This window comes from Mesoplodon bidens (genome assembly GCF_964165515.1).
Source record: "Mesoplodon bidens genome assembly, chromosome: 17".
Classification (NCBI taxonomy): Eukaryota; Metazoa; Chordata; class Mammalia; order Artiodactyla; family Ziphiidae; genus Mesoplodon; species Mesoplodon bidens.
In genome coordinates, this window is record NC_138174.1 from 30,278,885 (window position 1) to 30,295,804 (window position 16,920).

The 16,920-nt window shown below is 35.7% G+C and overlaps 1 pseudogene across 1 annotated transcript; it reads right to left on the minus strand.

Annotated features, from left to right (window-relative positions):
• Positions 1–13,244: 13,244 nt before the first annotated feature.
• On the minus strand, positions 13,245–14,019 carry LOC308605000 (thioredoxin reductase-like selenoprotein T; annotated as a pseudogene). Its single transcript has one exon. The product of its transcript is annotated as a thioredoxin reductase-like selenoprotein T (transcript).
• Positions 14,020–16,920: the final 2,901 nt, after the last annotated feature.

Sequence of the window (16,920 nt, forward strand, 5' to 3'; positions counted from 1 at the left end):
CTTATAGTTTTCTGCATGCAAGTCTTTTGTCTCCTTAGGTAGGTTTATTCCTAGGTATTTTATTCTTTTTGTTGTAATGGTAAATGGGAGTTTTTCCTTAATTTCTCTTTCAGATTTTTCATCCTTAGTGTATAGGAATGCAAGACACTTCTGTGCATTACTTTTGTAACCTGCTACTTTACCTAATTGATTGATTAGCTATAGTAGTTTTCTGGTAGCATCTTTAGGATTCTCTATGTATAGTATCATGTCATCTGCAAACAGTGACAGCTTTACTTCTTCTTTTCCAATTTGTATTCCTTTTATTTCTTTTTCTTATCTGATTGCTGAGGCTAAAACTTCCAAAACTATGTTGAATAATAATGGTGAGAGTGGATAACCTTGTCTTGTTCCTGATCTTAGAGGAAATTTTTTCAGGATTTCACCACTGAGAATGAGGTTGGCTGTGGGTTTGTAATATATGGCCTTTATTATGTTGAGGTTAGTTCCCTTTACATCTACTTTCTGAAGGGTTTTTATCATAAATGGCTGCTGAATATTGTCAAAGGCTTTTCTGCATTTATTGAGATTATCATATGGTTTTTCTCCTTCAGTTTTTTACTATGGTTTTTCCCATTGATTGATTTGTGTATATTGAAGTATCCTTGCATTCCTGGGATAAACCCCACTTGATCATGTTGCATGATCCTCTGAATGTGCTGTTGGATTCTGTTTGCTGCTATTTTGTTGAGGATTTTTGCATCTATGTTCATCAGTGATATTGGCCTATAGTTTTCTTTCTTTGTGACATCTGTGTCTAGTAATGTTATCAGGGTGATGGTGGACTCGTAGAATGAGTTTGGGAGTGTTCCTCCCTCTGCTATATTTTGGAAGAATTTGAGAAATTAGGTGTTAGTTCTTCTCAAAATGTTTGATAGAATTCGCCTGTGAAGTCATGTGGTCCTGAGTTTTTGTTTGTTTGAAAATTTTTAATCACATTCTCAATTACAGTTCTTGTGATTGGTCTGTTTATATTTTCTATTTCTTCCTGATTCACCCTCAGAAGGTTGTGCTTTTCCAAGAATTGGTCCATTTCTTCTAGGTTGTCCATTTTATTGGCATGTGGTTACTTGTAGTAATCTCTCATGATCCTTTATTTCTGCTGTGTCAGTTGTTACTTCTCCTCTTTTGTTTCTACGTCTATTGATTTGAGCCTTTTCCCCTTTTTTCTTGATGAGTCTGGCTAATGGTTTATCAATTTTGTTTATCTTCTCAAAGAACCAGCTTTTCATTTTATTGATCTTTGCTATTGTTTCATTAATTTCTTTGTAATTTATCTCTGATCTGATCTTTATGATTTCTTTCCTTCTACTAACTTTAGCTTTTTTTGTTCTTCTTTCTCTAATTGATTTAGCTGTAAGGTTAGGTTATTTACTTGAGATGTTTCTTGTTTCTTGAGGTAGGATTGTATTGTAAACTTCCCTCTTAGAACTGCTTTTGCTGCATCCCATAGGTTTTGAGTTTTTGTGTTTTCATTGTCATTTGTTTATAGGTATATTTTGATTTCCTCAGTGTTCTCTTGGTTATTTAGTAGTGTACTGTTTAGCCTCCATGTATTTGAATTTTTTACAGCTTTTTTTCCCCTGTAATTAATATCTAGCCTCCTAGTGTGTGGTCAGAAAAGATACTTGATACAATTTCAATTTTCTTAAATTTACCAAGGCTTGATTTGTGATCCAAGATATTATCTATGCTGGAGAATGTTCCATGAACACTCGAGATGAAAGTGTATTCTGTTGTTTTTGGATGGAATGTCTTATAAATATCAATTAAGTCCATCTTCTCTAATGTATCATTTAAAGCTGTGTTTCTTTATTTATTTTCATTTTGGATGATCTGTCCATTGGTGAAAGTGGGTTTTGAAAGTCCACTACTATGATTGTGTTACTGTCGATTTCCCCTTTTATTGCTGTTAGCACTTGCCTTATGTACTGAGGTGCTCCTGTGTTGGATACATAAATATTTACAATTGTTATATCTTCTTCTTGGATTGGTCCCTTGATCATTATGTAGTGTCCTTCTTTGTCTCTTTTAATAGTTTTTTTTTTTTAAGTCCATTTGTCTGATATGAGAATTGCTACTCCAGCTTTATTTTGATTTCCATTTGCATGGAATATCTTTTTTCATCCCTTCACTTTCAGTCTGTATGTGTCCCTAGGTCTGAAGTGGGTCTCTTGTAGACCGCATATATATGGGTCTTGGTTTTGCATTCATTCAGCCAGTCTATGTGTTTTGGTAAGAGCCTTTAATCCATTTAAATTTAAGGTAATTATCAATATGTGTGTTCCTATTACCATTTTCTTAATTGTTTTGTGTTTGTTATTGTAGGTCTTTTCCTTCTCTTGTGTTTCCTGCCTAGAGAAGTTCCTTTAGCATTCTTGTAAAGCTGGTTTTGTGTTGCTGAATTCTCTTAGCTTTTGCTAAGTGAAATTATATTAAAGGTTTTATATTCTCCATCAAATCTGAATGAGATCCTTGCTGGGTAGAGTATTCTTGGTTATAGGTTTTTCCCTTTCATCACTTTACATATGTCCTGCCACTCCCTTCTGGCTTGCAGAATTTCTGCTGAAAGATCAGCTGTTAAACTTATGGGGATTTCCTTGTATATTATTTGTTGTTTTTCCCTTACTGCTTTTAATATTTTTTCTGTGTATTTAATTTTTAATAGTTTGATTAATATGTGTCTTGGTCTTTTTCTCGTTGGATTTATCCTGTATGGGACTCTCTGCACTTCCTGGACTTGATTGACTATTTCTTTTCCCATATTAGGGAAGTTTTCAACTATAATCTCTTGAAATATTTTCTCAGTCCCTTTCTTTTTCTCCTCTTTTTCTGGGACCCCTATAATTCGAATGCTGGTGTGTTTAATGTTGTCCCAGAAGTCTCTGAGATTCTCCTCAATTCTTTTCATTATTTTTTCTTCATTCTGATCTGTTGTAGTTGTTTCCACTATTTCATCTTCCAGGTAACTTATGTGTTCTTCTGCCCCAGTTATTCTGCTATTGATTCCTTCTAGGAAAATTTTAATTTCATTTATTTTGTTGTTCATCTTTGTTTGTTTGGTCTTTTGTTCTTCTAGGTCCTTGTGAAAAGTTTCTTGTATTTTCTCCATTCTATTTCCAAGATTTTGGATCATCTTTACTATCATAACTTTGAATTCTTTTCCAGGTAGACTGTCTATTTCCTCTTCATTTGTTTGGTCTGGTGGATTTTTACCTTGCTCCTTCGTGTGCTGTGTTTCTCTGTTCTCATTTTGCTTAACTTACTGTGTTTGGGTCTCCTTTTCACAGGCTGCAGGTTCATAGTTCCCATTGTTTTTGCTGTCTGCCCACAGTGAGTAAGGTTGGTTCAGTGCCTTGTGTAGGCTTCCTGGTGGAGGGAACTGGTGCCTGTGTTCTGTTGGATGAGGCTGGATCTTGTCTTTCTGTGGGGCAGGTCCACATCCAGTGGTGTGTTTTGAGGTGTCTGTGACCTTATTATGTTGTTAGGCAGATCTCTGCTAATGGGTGGTGTTGTGTTCATGTCTTGCTAGTTGTTTGGCATAGGGTGTCCAGCACTGTAGCTTGAAGATCGTTGACTGGAACTTGGTTTTAGCATTGAGATGGAGACCTCTGGGAGATCTTTCGCTGTTTGATATTACATGTGGTTCGGAGGACTCTGGTGGACCAATATCCTGAACACGGCTCTCCCCCATCAAGGCACTGGGCTAACACACAGCTGGAGCTTGAAAACCCTGTCCGCCACATGGCTCAGAAGAAAAGTGAGAGAAGAAGAAAGAAAGAAAGAAAAAGAAAATAAAGTTATTAAAGTAAAAATAATTATTAAAAATAAAAATATTAAAAAGTAATTAAAAAGAAAGAAGGAAAGAAGATAACAACCAATCCAAAAAACAAATCCACCAATGATAACTAGCACTAAAAACTATACTAAAAAAAAAAAAGAAAAAATAAAGAAAAGCTGACAGACAGAACCCTAGGACAAATGGTTAAAGCAAAGCTATACAGACAAATCACACAAAGAAGCATCCACATACACACTCACAAAAAGAGAAAAAGGAAAAAAAAAAAATATATATATATAAAAGGAAGAGAGAAACCAAATTAATAAACAAGTCTACCAATGATAATAAACTGTATATACTAAACTAAGGTAAACATAAGACCAGAAACAAATTAGATGTAGAAAGCAAACCCCAAGTGTACAATTGCTCCCAAAATCCACCGCTCAATATTGGGATGATTCTTTGTCTATTCAGGTATTCCAGAGTTACTGGGGACCTCAAGTTGGTTGTCGAGATTTAATCCATTCCTCCTGAGGCTGCTGGGAGACATTTCCCTTTCTTTTCTTTGCTCACACAGCTCCTGGGGTTCAGCTTTGGATTTGTCTCTGCCTCTGCGAGTATGTCGCCTGCGGGAGTCTGTTCTTCACTCAGACAGGATGGGGTTAAAGTAGCAGCTGATTGGGAACTCTGGCTCACTCAGGCCAGGAGAAGGGAGGGGTCTGGAATGCTGGGCGAGCCTGCGGTGGCAGAAGGCAGCTTGAAGTTTTAACAGACTGAGGCGTGTTGTTTGTTCTCCGGGGGAAGTTGTCCCTGGATTACTGCACCCTGGCAGTGGTGGGCTGCACAGGCTCCTGGGAGGGGAGGTTTGTATAGTGACCTGTGCTTGCACACAGGCCTCTTGGTGGCTGCAGCAGCAGCCTTAGCATTTCATGCTCATCTCTGGTGTCTTCTCTAATAGCTGCGGGTCACACCCATCTCTGGGGTTCGTTTAGGCGGTGTTCTGAATCTCCTCTCCTCATGCACCCCAAAACAATGGTCTATTGCCTCTTAGGCAGTTCCAGACATTTTCCCGGACTCCCTTCTGGCTAGCTCTGGTGCACTAGCCTTCTTCAGGCTGTGTTCATGCAGTCAACCCCAGTCCCCTCCCTGGGATCTGTCCTAGGAAGCCAGATCTACAGCTCCCAACACCCCACCCAGCCTGGAGTGTGAGCAGAGAAGCCTCTCAGGCTGGTGAGTGCTGGTCGGCACTGATCCTCTGTGCAGGAGTCTCTCTGCTTTGCCCCCTGCACTCCTCCTTTTGTGCTGTCCTCCATGGCTCTGAAGCTTCCCCTCCACCACCCCACACCTCTGCCAGTGAAGGGCTGTCCTAGTGTGTGGAAACCCTTCCTCCTTCATGGCTCCCTCCCAGAGGTGCAAGTCCCTTCCCTATTCTTTTGTCTCTATTTTTTCTGTTTTCTTTTACCCTACCCAAGTACGTGGGGAATTTCTTGCCTTTTGGGAAGTCTGAGGTCTTCTGTCAGTGTTCAGTAGGTGTTCTGTAGGAGTTGTTCCACATGTAGATGTATTTCTGATGTATTTGTGTGGAGGAAGGTGATGTCCACATCTTAGTCCTCTGCCATCTTGAGGGTCTCTCATATGATTAGTTCTCACTAGCCCTCATAATCTTTGAAAATACATATCACATATAAAATATAAATGTATAAATTGGTTACTACATATATAAAATAAAATTAAACATAGTATATTTGCAATAAGTTAATGAGAAATCATTATTTAACGCTAGGATAAGGAGAATTTTTACCTTACTTTTTTCGGTGTATATTTTCTTCAGAAAGAGGAAAGAGTCAAAGATGAAAAACTCATATTTTCATCTCTCCATCTCTCTTAAGACAGAGTCAAAAGCAAACAATATAAACAGAACATTTATAGTTTACAAAAGAAGAGTTTAAAAGCCTTATTTTATTATCTGGAAAATTGAAAATATACCAGGGTGTAAGTGAAAGCAAAGAATATCAAGAAAAATCATAGTATGAAGGATTTCATGATCTGTTATCCTTTGGCTCTTTTTCCTCTTATTTTTGTTTTATGTGTCTGTGTCGGGGAGGGGCTGGCAGGGGAGTTGTTTGCTTGTATTTTCATCCTGGGGCCTGTTGGGTAGAATTAGATCTGTACAACATGAAGTGTACAAATACAATGATACACATATAAGTATTTTCTCCCTGCTTGTCACATGCTGAATAAAGGCTGTTCCTTGGAGACTTACTCTACCTAGTTTCCTTAGCCTAGTGTCAAAACTATAATTCTTAAACATAATGATGAATTTGAAATCTGTAACTCTGCTGAAACTTGCTTTGTTCTCTTAGATGCTTAGGACCTATGCCATACTTCCAAGGAGATGTATGGCTTAAAGCTTACCATTGTCTCATACTCATTAAAGTATGACATGTATGTTTAAAATATACTTCAAGTTTTCTTTTTCTTTTGTCTTTTTTTTTTCAGGTTTGGGATATCAAATCATCTTTAATAAGAAGTGACCCAAATTTTATTCATCCTTAAAATAAAATAAGAAAGAAATAATATTTTTTAAATATTGAAAGACAAGATGTTATTGAACATTTTGTTTTTACTACAGGCATACCTCATTTTCTTGCACTTTGCTTTATTGCACTATGCAGATATTTTGTTTTTTACAAATTGAAATTTTGTGTCAACCCTGTGATAAGCAAGTCTGTCGATGTCATTTTTCCAATAACATTTGCTTACTTTGTGTCTCCGTGTCACATTTTGGTAATTCTCACAATATTTCAAACATTTTCATTATTATTATATTTGTTACAGTGATCTGTGCTCTGTGATCTTTGATGTTACTATTGCAAAGCGGTTATGACTTATCGAATGATCAGATAATGGTTAGCATTTTTAAATCAATAATGTATTTTTAATTAAGGTAGCTACACTGCTTTTTTAGATATAATACTATTGCACACAATAGATGACAGTGTAGTGTAAACATAACTTTCATATACACTGGAAAACAAAGCATCTGTATGAATCGCTTTATTGTGATACTCACTTTATTTGGGTGGTCTGGAACTGAACCCACAATATATCTGATGTATGCTTGTATTAACATGAAAATGTATTAAAAGTATTTCAGAAAAAATACTTGCACTCAAAACAGTTAAATAGTTCTTTTAATTAAAAAAAAATTAAAAGGGTATTAGTTTCACAGCAAAACTGAGGGGAATGTACAAAGATTCCCCATATACTCCCTGTTCCCCTACATGTTTAGCCTCCCCACAACCAACATGCTGCGACCCCCCCACACACAACTTGGTACATTTGTTACAATTGGACATTGTTGGTTGATGGTTACATTAACACATCCTAATCACCCAAAGTCTGTGGTTAAAATTACAGTTCACTGATGCACATCCTATAGGTTTTGACAAATGTATAATGACATGTATCTATAACTGTGGTGTCATATGGAGTACTTCACCCTAAAAATCATCTGTGCATCTATTTATCCTTCCCCTCCCCAAACCCTGGCAGCCACTGATCTTTTTACTGTCTCCATAGTTTTGCTTTTTTGAGAATGTCATATAGTTGGAATCATTCAGTATGTAGCCTTTGCAGATTGCCTTCTTTCACTTGGTATTATGCATTTAATTTTCTTCCAAGTTTCCTTCCTTTTTATGACTTGATAGCTCATTGCTCTTTAGTTCTAGATAATATTAAATTGTCTGGATGTCTCAGAATTTATTTGTCCATGCACCTATTGAAGGACATCTTGGTTGTTTCCAAGCTTTGGCAATTATGAATAAAGTTGCCATAAGCATCCATCTGCAGGACTTGTGTGGGATACAGTTAAATTCTACATATCACATAATCAGCCAAGTAGCTTTGTTTCATTATAGCAAACAACCAATTTGAATGACTTAAAATGTCTACATATTGAAACCTTTATAATTTTTTATTAGTGTCTGTTCAAAGAAAATAATTAGCAAACAACGTTGGCCATGTATCTAGAGTGCCTGTATAAACTCACTAGATTTAACAAATAATTATAGACATTTCATTTATTTTACTAACAAAGAGAAACTTGACCAGAACTGTGTTGTTGGATTCTCAATGTTTTTTACGATCATGTGGATTCAGTATTAAGATTTCTGTGGTTTGTTTGTTTATTTCCAAGTTTCTAGACCCATTGTTTATTAGAAGTCTCCATATTTAACAAAAAAAAAGTGAAAGATGACAAATAGTCTACGACATCTGCACTTTTGAACAACCAGTGGCATAAATTATTTCAGTTAGTAGCTCATAATTCAGAGAAGGTTGGAGGCCGTGAGTACATACATGTTCTTATAATATGACTATTTGTTTCTTAATATATGTCAAATATAATAAGAAATGACATTTTTCATTTAACACTTATTTTCCAGAAAGTCCATGAGAGGGTCACTAACACATTTATTAGTATCTTCATTATTCTTAATTATAAAAGAATACATGTGCTTCTGGGAAAATGTACAAAAATATGAACATTTATAAAAAGGTTATTTTATTTATTAAAAATCCAACAGATAAATGTTGTTAAGTTTCACTGTTTCATTCCTTGATTCCCATCATTACAATTTTTTACTTATTTCTATATTCTGAACACTTCTGAATAAGACACATTTTGATCTGTGTAAAGTATGAATCTCACTTTTATTCCAGTTGAATTTTTTAAGTTAATCTCACTTTTAAATTTTCATTTTGACTAAATGTATTAAAACTTTATATAAAGTTAAACCTACTCCTGCCTAAAAATAAACTAAAAAGATTTATTTGTCCCTGAGGGCTGAAACACAGGGAAGATCCAGTTACCAAGTCATGCAGTCCAGAAGGTGGTTATTTTTCTTAGGGTTCCTGTTATAAGGATAAACTTCTGACAATATCACACAGTATGCAACGTCTTAATCTAGTCTAACACTGACATTTCCAAATTCATGTTTCACAGTTTCCAATAAGAACTTTGCAATTCAGTCTTATTACACTTCTAGAGAATGATGTTTTTTCCAACACTGTACCCTACAATATTATTTCCCACATTTTTCTTCAGTGAATTCATAAGAAATGCTGTCTTATATTGTCCATAGTTGGTACAGTGAGTTACCTGATACAAAGGAAAAGCATGACCTGTCATAGAGAATTCACATCATAAATATCTGTGAAATGAATGAAAGCAGCATAATACTCTTAGAAGTGTTTCCTGAAGAAGGGAGATTGATTTAGATGTTTTTCTTCAATATTACTTCCTGCAAATGTCTATTACAGAATTTATCTTTTATCATAATCACTGAAGTTCCTTTTCTATCTCAAATAATCTGACTTCTTTAGATCAGGGATTACAGTGGATGGCAAAGCCATAAGATAGTGAGGTAAGTAACAGTGGGGGCAATCTAGTGAAAGCAATCTAGAAATACTTAGTCAATAGTATTAGCATGACTTCGTGAGCAATTAGACATAGAAAAAAAAATCTAACATAATTCTGTGGTTTTGGCCTTCAATGACTATCAGTTAAAGGGTAAATTTAGAAAGACAGCCATATTTGCAATGATAAAAATAATCAATTCAATTTGGAGCAATAATGGGTTTGAAATGTCTATTAGGTATTGTGTATTTGAATTTAAAATTCAGTAGAGAAATCTAGACTGAAATTTAATATTCATCCAAAGTACAGTTGATAGCTGAAGCCATAAAATTAGAAAAGGTCACTAAGAGAGCAGCTAGTATGAAATTAGAGCTACAGATGAACACTGAATATTTCCCCATTTAAAAAAGAGGAAAATATGACTCAGGGAAGAAGATTTTATTAGCAAAGACATCATTACATATAAGCATTAAAAAATTATCCTGAAACCAGGTACATATTGATGGAAACTGATTCATCTCAGTAAAAATTTATTCTTAAGTAGTTGGAATTCCAGTCCTGCTGTGTGGCTAGAAGAAGGTAGGGTATCTGTGAATAATATTAATAACTACCACAGTTCCTTTTTCTGTTTATCAAATATTCAATTCACTCTCATTTACAAATAGAAATCCCTCCCAACCCTGTCCAAGAAAGACAATCCAAAAGTCCCAGCTAACCATAGCATTAAGCTCAATATTCAGGGTGTTAATAACATTTTATAAAAGATGATGGATGTTAATCTCTGGATAGTTCCTTTTGTGGGTCCTCTTGAGAATTATGGACAAAAAGACAAGTTATCTGTTTCACACAGTCAATTTACAGTGGCTAGATAGGGTCAGAATAATAACAGTAAACACACACACAGAAAGGAGAAGAACGGGAGACACATAATAGTAATGTCAACTACTCAGCCGTTAAAAAGGATGAAATAATGCCATTTGTGGCAACATGGATGGACCTGGACATTATCCTACTAAGTGAAGTAAGTCAGACAGAGAAAGACAAATATCATATGATATCGTGGAATCAAAAAAAAGATACAAATAAACTTATTTACAAAACAGAAACAGACTCACAGATTTAGAAACTGAACTTTTGGTTACCTGCAGGGAAAGGTGTGGTGGAGGTGAGGATAGATTGGGAGTTTGGGATTGGCATGTACACACTGCTGTATTTAAATCAGATAACCACCAAGACCTACGGTAAAAAGAAAAAAAAATCTGGCATCCTTAGCATACATTGGTAAGGGCCACCCACTCTGGGTAAGAGGAATGATTTATGACTGGGCTCAGTTCTGCTCCCTGAGAGGGATGGTTCTCAGTTCATTGTTCTAGAAGCTTTTTCCTTTCTTATCATCCTCCATTTCCATAACTTAATTGAGTATTGTGGACCATAGCCTCCTTGAGAACTGAACTTCCTTCTGCCTATAGAAGACTGAGGACCTGATAATTGTTTTGTCCCACTCCCCCAAAGTCACAAACTTTTAGTTTAGGCTAGTGCTTCTTTGAAAGAATGACTCTAAAACATGTAGTTGGCTTCTATCTACTTGATGCCAGTCACCATAATGTGTCTACATGTTATCCTTTAATGAACATACTTCTTAACTTTGCCATCATTTTCTTGCATTCTCTTCTCCACCCTCACCTGAACTCTCTTTCTCTCATACACTCAAAATAATTGCAATTACTTTGTTTTATTAAGCTTTCATGGAAGAGGCATAGCTTTTCTCTCTTTTGTCTAAATGAAAAGATTTACTAACGCCATCTTAGCTATTCACAATCTTTTAATAATGAGTAAAAGGGCAAGCACTGTTTGGACCCCCTGCATCTAAGCTGTCTTTTATAAATGTTTCAATTTTAATATTTTACTGTTTGACATTGGATACACTTGTATTTTCCAAATCTTCAAGTTCCTAAATTTTTCACTTCTTTTTTTCCTTTTCCACCTGGAAATGTTCAGTTCTTTTTGAAATAATCTCTTTCTTTTAAGATCTGGTAAAATCCACCCAATGATGTTTAGCACCCATTACTAACATTCTGTTTTCCAACCTCTGCTCTTAAATCAACATTATTTACCTCCCAAATTATGATGGAAGACTCGTTAATAATAATTTCACCATTGCCTAAACTGGATCACTTTCCTTCAAGATTTAATATCATTTTCCTTGTCACCCACAGCAGGGACACTAAGCCAATGACATAAAAATGTTTGTATTGACAGTACTCTGCGTCTGGGTTGCAGTTTCTATATCAGCCATATCAGCCCTGATTATGCTATGCAATTTTTTAAAAATTCAGAAACTTTTAGTTTATTTTGAATAACCCCTTGAAATATGAGAAGATGAAAGTGCCACAATTAACTTTTTCCTTGAAGTTGCAAACTAGAATGTACAAATTCCATATTAAAAAAAAAGTCTCAAAGAATTTCAAGGATTTAAAACAAAAATGACTCAAGGTTAACAAATCTTTGTGTAAGTCAAGTGGTTTCTTACTTTTCTCTCTAAATAAAATTGAAGGAGGAACAAATTAAGTTACCAGTGATAAATCATTATAAATGATGTTTAGTAATAGGTCATTGTATACTTTTGGGAATAAATTAAAAAGTACTTTATGAAGTGAAAGTTTGAGCCAAACCTTCCTTCTAGATGAGTGCATGACTTCAGAGGGAAAATCAAATCCACTCTAGCTCCACAGTGATCTGTAAGGTGCTGCACATAGCTGATGCAATTGCTTTGAGTTCCCCTGAAAGCTACCTGCCTGTGCTCCAAGTTGTGTGCCCATTGTAGATGCCTTGAAACCTAATCCATGAGTAACTTTATTTTTTCTTGGAAGAATGTCCACAAGTTGAACTTTGAATACATGGAAAATTTGCTTTATTGAGAGCCAGGAATTCCCTTTATGGCCTTCATTGTTTACCTTTTAGATTCTAAAATAGATTAATACCACTAATATTGTAAGGCTTTTTAAAAGTACTGTGGTAAAAATTAATTAATTAATTAATTAAAAAAATAAAAGTACTGTGGTTTGTAGACACAGATGAGAATTTTTATATACCTTCTCAGTCTTCTTCCCATTTTATTTGCACTTCTACACTGAGCTTGAATAAAGATAAATGGTACCTGATGGTCAATAGTGTTTTTACATGTGACATTGTAAATCTACCTCCTTGATGAGCTAATTTGGTAACCAAAAAAAGGCGCCTTGGGAAAAGTCACCTGAAATTAGCATTGTACAATGACTAGATTGGTTATTATTTGTATATAATGCATGCTAGGTAATTACAAATATTCAAATACCATTTATGAGACATGTTTGCAAATCACTTAATGAAGCCACCTTACCTTTTCATAGTCATTTAACTTCTCTCTCTCTCTTTTTTTTTAACTGACATCTGCTTAGATTTTTATTGAGTTAAGTATAAAGGCCCAGTTAATCAACTCCTTAAATTGGTTAAGGCAGGATACTTGAACTACATTAACAGGATTTAAAAAGTGGTTGGTCTTTTAGTAGTTCTCTGGTAATGACACATGCACACACACACATACACAAATTGGTAGAGTACTCTGGATATAGGATTTCCCCGCATAATCTTATATAATGTGCTGTTCACAATCTGTAATATTTTGAAAACTATGTAAATTGGACATGACGAAATTAGAGATGTCTGATAAACTTTTATAAAATATTTGGGAACTTCAGCTGTAGTCCCGAAAAGGATCAATTTTAAACTATAAAGAAGGAAAATTCATATAAAATCACAACAGACTTAACAGACATCTTTGAAAAAAAGATCAAATTGCAACTCAATTTTCTACTTTTTCAAATATGACCGAGAAAAAAAGTACAAGTAGTAATGTCTGCATTAAAAAAAAAAAAAAAAAAAAAAAAAAAACTATTAACCAAGAGGACTTGGGGAAGAAAGAAAAAGTGTACAGTATCATTGCACTCCATGAATGTGCAGAATTCCAAAATATGCCAGTACTGAAAAAGAGTCTTACACTGAGGTTTTCCAAGAGGTACAAAGAGCCTGCCAAGAAAGCATCTGGTCTGTACGAACAGATTGCTGTCTTCAGTACAGGCCTTCATAATGTCAGTCACGCTGCTCTTGCAAAAATCCCTTAATGTAAAAGAACTTGCAGTGCTTATAGGTGGGGCTATGATCGATGGTGTGGGATTGAATCCATATGCACACTGAGTTTCATTTCATTGTCAAGAATTTGAACAAGCTGTTGCATGGATGGAAGGTGACCAGATTCCAGCTTAGACCACACAGGTACATCATTCAAAGTTATCTCAAATGCACCTGTTGAATACACTGGTTCTCAACCACGTTGCTGAAGAAAAAGACCATTATACATACATAGACCTTATTTTCTTGGCCCCACTGCTAGATGCTAGGAGCCTGCATGCCAAAGAAAGCAAAAGGATCCTTGCCAACAATTATTAAGCCTACTAATACTAACTTGAAGACTGACACTAAAGATGCTATGTGTTTATATATTGGTTGAGGGAGGTAATTCTCTCCTTCAGTGCGGATGTCTGGGTACCGCTGGCTAATAATCCACACGTACTCCTCAAACACCCACCTATAACCTCAGGAAACACAAATCTGGAACTTGAGCAGCGGTCCCATGGCGTACTGCGTCTTTAATCTCTCGCCAGGCACGCCACCCAGGTTGGCGGAGGCATCACTCCGGACCACCGCCGACGCTGCCACTAGGAGAAGTAGCAGAAACCTCATCTTAAACGAGCCAACCACTTCGGCAGCCCTCAGACTGAGACTGCAGCCAGCCCAAGGCAGAGCCGGAGACGGGAGCCATTTAACTTTTCTTTGCTGTTTATCATCAGTAGCTTTCTTTACACTCATAATAGTTTCATGAGATATAAGGGACAATTTGTTATATTACTGATCTGAGTGGTAGCAAAGCTGAAACACAATTAAGTTCCATAGATGATTCAAGGCTACATAGCTGCTTGGAAGAAAATGTTGTCCTCTTATTTGTTCTTCATAATAGATTAAGTTTTTCTTTGGATATATAATTGCTCATAAGTTAAAATACAGTTGTAAAAATGAAATATATGTACAACATATATATATATATATATATATATATATATATATAATATACCACAGAAAAATTTTAATGTTTAAATTACTGCCCTTTATTGTAAATTGGGATCTCCATGAAGGCAAATATTTTTGGGGAAACTGTCTTCCACAATTAAAGTAGAATAATTGGAGAGGTTCTAAGTTAATATTATTAATATAATATTTTGTAATATTAAAGTTTTTCAAATTTATAACCTCATGATAGCCCACAATGAGCCTCACCTCCCTATATTAATGTGCTTGTGTAGTCTTATCTCACACCAGATGACAAATACAATATTGTAACATGTGTACCTAATAAAATATTGAAGAAATAATGGAGTCAAACTTCCAAGTCTAGGTCATAGAAAACACTGCAGTTTTTGTCTCGCTCTTAGCTTATTTGCTCTCGAAGAAGCCAGCAGCCATGTAGTGAGGGCATTCAAGTTACCACTATGGAGAGGGCCACATGGTAAGAAACTGAAGCCTTCTGTCTACAGACAGAACTGAGTCTTCCTTTCAAAAGACATTGAATGGCAGCTTCCCTGTTGGTGCAGTAGTTAAGAATCTCCCTGCCAATGCAAGGGACACGGGTTCGAGCCCTGGTCCGGGAAGATCCCACATGCTGCAGAGCAACTAAGCCCGTGCACCACAACTACTGAGCCTGAGCTCTAGACCCTGCAAGCCACAACTACTGAAGCCTGCGCTCCTAGAGCCTATGCTCTGCAACAAGAGAAGCCCCGTCAATGAGAAGCCCGTGCACCACAATGAAGAGTAGCCCCCACTCACCGCAACTAGAGAAAGCCCGCGCACAGCAACGAAGACCCAATACAGCCATAAATAAATAAATTTATTTAAAAAAAGAAGACAATGAATGGGTTATCCTGGAAGAGACTCTTCTTGTTCAAATGTTGGCTTCAGATAACTTCAGCCCAAACCCACATGTCGATGGTGACCTCCTGAGAGAACCTGAACCTGAATCACTTGGATAAACTTCTTCTGAATTCCTGACCCTCAGAATCTATAAGATAACAAATGTTTGTTGTTTTCATTTTCTATGTTTCAGAGTAATTAATTATGCAACTATAGATAAATACAGATAATTCTAATATGCCTCAGAAACCCCAGATTTCACTAGATAGGCACTATTACAATTACTGTCATTACAGGAAGGATGTTACTTAAGTGTAGAAAAAGAGAACTTAAGAAAAACTGGAGGTGACTGAGAAAGGGAACATTATGGGAGATGATCTTGAAGAACAAAAGCAGATGAAAATGGAGTAAGGAAAGAGAAATTCCAAGCAAAGCTAACAAAATATATGTATCCACAAAACAATTTAAAGGTATGGTCGCTACAGGAAATCTGAAGAAGTTCCTTGCAGTGGACAACGATTGTGTTGCTGGTGTGGATGAAGTAGTTGATGAACCTGGAGAGGCAAGTAAATGAATAATAATAAAGGGCCTCTCTTTTGTGGAAGGTAAGCTAAGAACTAGAATTTTAACCTAAAGGATCTGAGTAGTCACTAAAGGCTTCTAAGTAGGAGAATAAGAAAAGTTAAAAATGAAAGCCAAGCAGATTGCTGTAAGTCCAGCAATAAATGACAAAGTTGAATTTAAAAAGTAGCAGTGGTTATGGAGAAAAATAAACTGATTACAAAAATACAAAGAAAATACTTCTAATGGGACTCAGCAAAATTTTAATTTGTGATTGAAGGAGAGCTGAGGCTGTATCAAATCTTTGCAATCCCATACTCATAACTTTTCAACGTCTTTCCATTGAATACATTATAAAGGGAGACAAGGACATTTTTCACTTGCACCTATTAGCTTTTATATTCTCTTTTCTTGCTCCCCATGACCCATTTTCCTTTATTACATCCTGAAACCACCCTAACAGATGTCACACCTCTCTGCATACTCATCAGACAGTACATTTCTCAAGGGAACAAAACACATATCATTTTCCATTTTCTTTTTTAAGAAATTCTAGAACTACATAGATAATTAGTAATCAAAATATTTGGTTAACTGATGTATACTAAATTAAAACTCGTGTTTATGCTTTGATTTTCCAAGTAGATAACCAAGTTATTTACTAGGATAGAGAATTTTGGAAAACACATAGATTTGCAGGGATGGGATTGTTAATCTTGAAGTGCTTGTGAAATATCTAGAGTGAGTCATTAGAGGATTAGTTTATTCTGAGTGATAAATTAAAAGGGACAAAGAAAGTTTCATGAGGAATAACTCAAAGGAGTATAGGTAGCTACTCAGAAATAGGAAGAAAATCAAGGAGTACTCTTATAGAAGCAAAAGATGAAGACAATCTTTAGAGACAAGAAATAATAACAGTGAAAAGTAAAACTAATATTTATTGTGCAATTGTTATGTGCCAGACACTGTATTATGTGTCTTACACGTATTATCTTATTTAATAGCCATAAAAACCTTGAGATGATCACTATTATTATTATCCATATTTAACATATTAACAAATTGTGGTACATAAAAAGAAAGTAACTTTGCAAGTAAATGACAAAGCTTAGCTTCAATC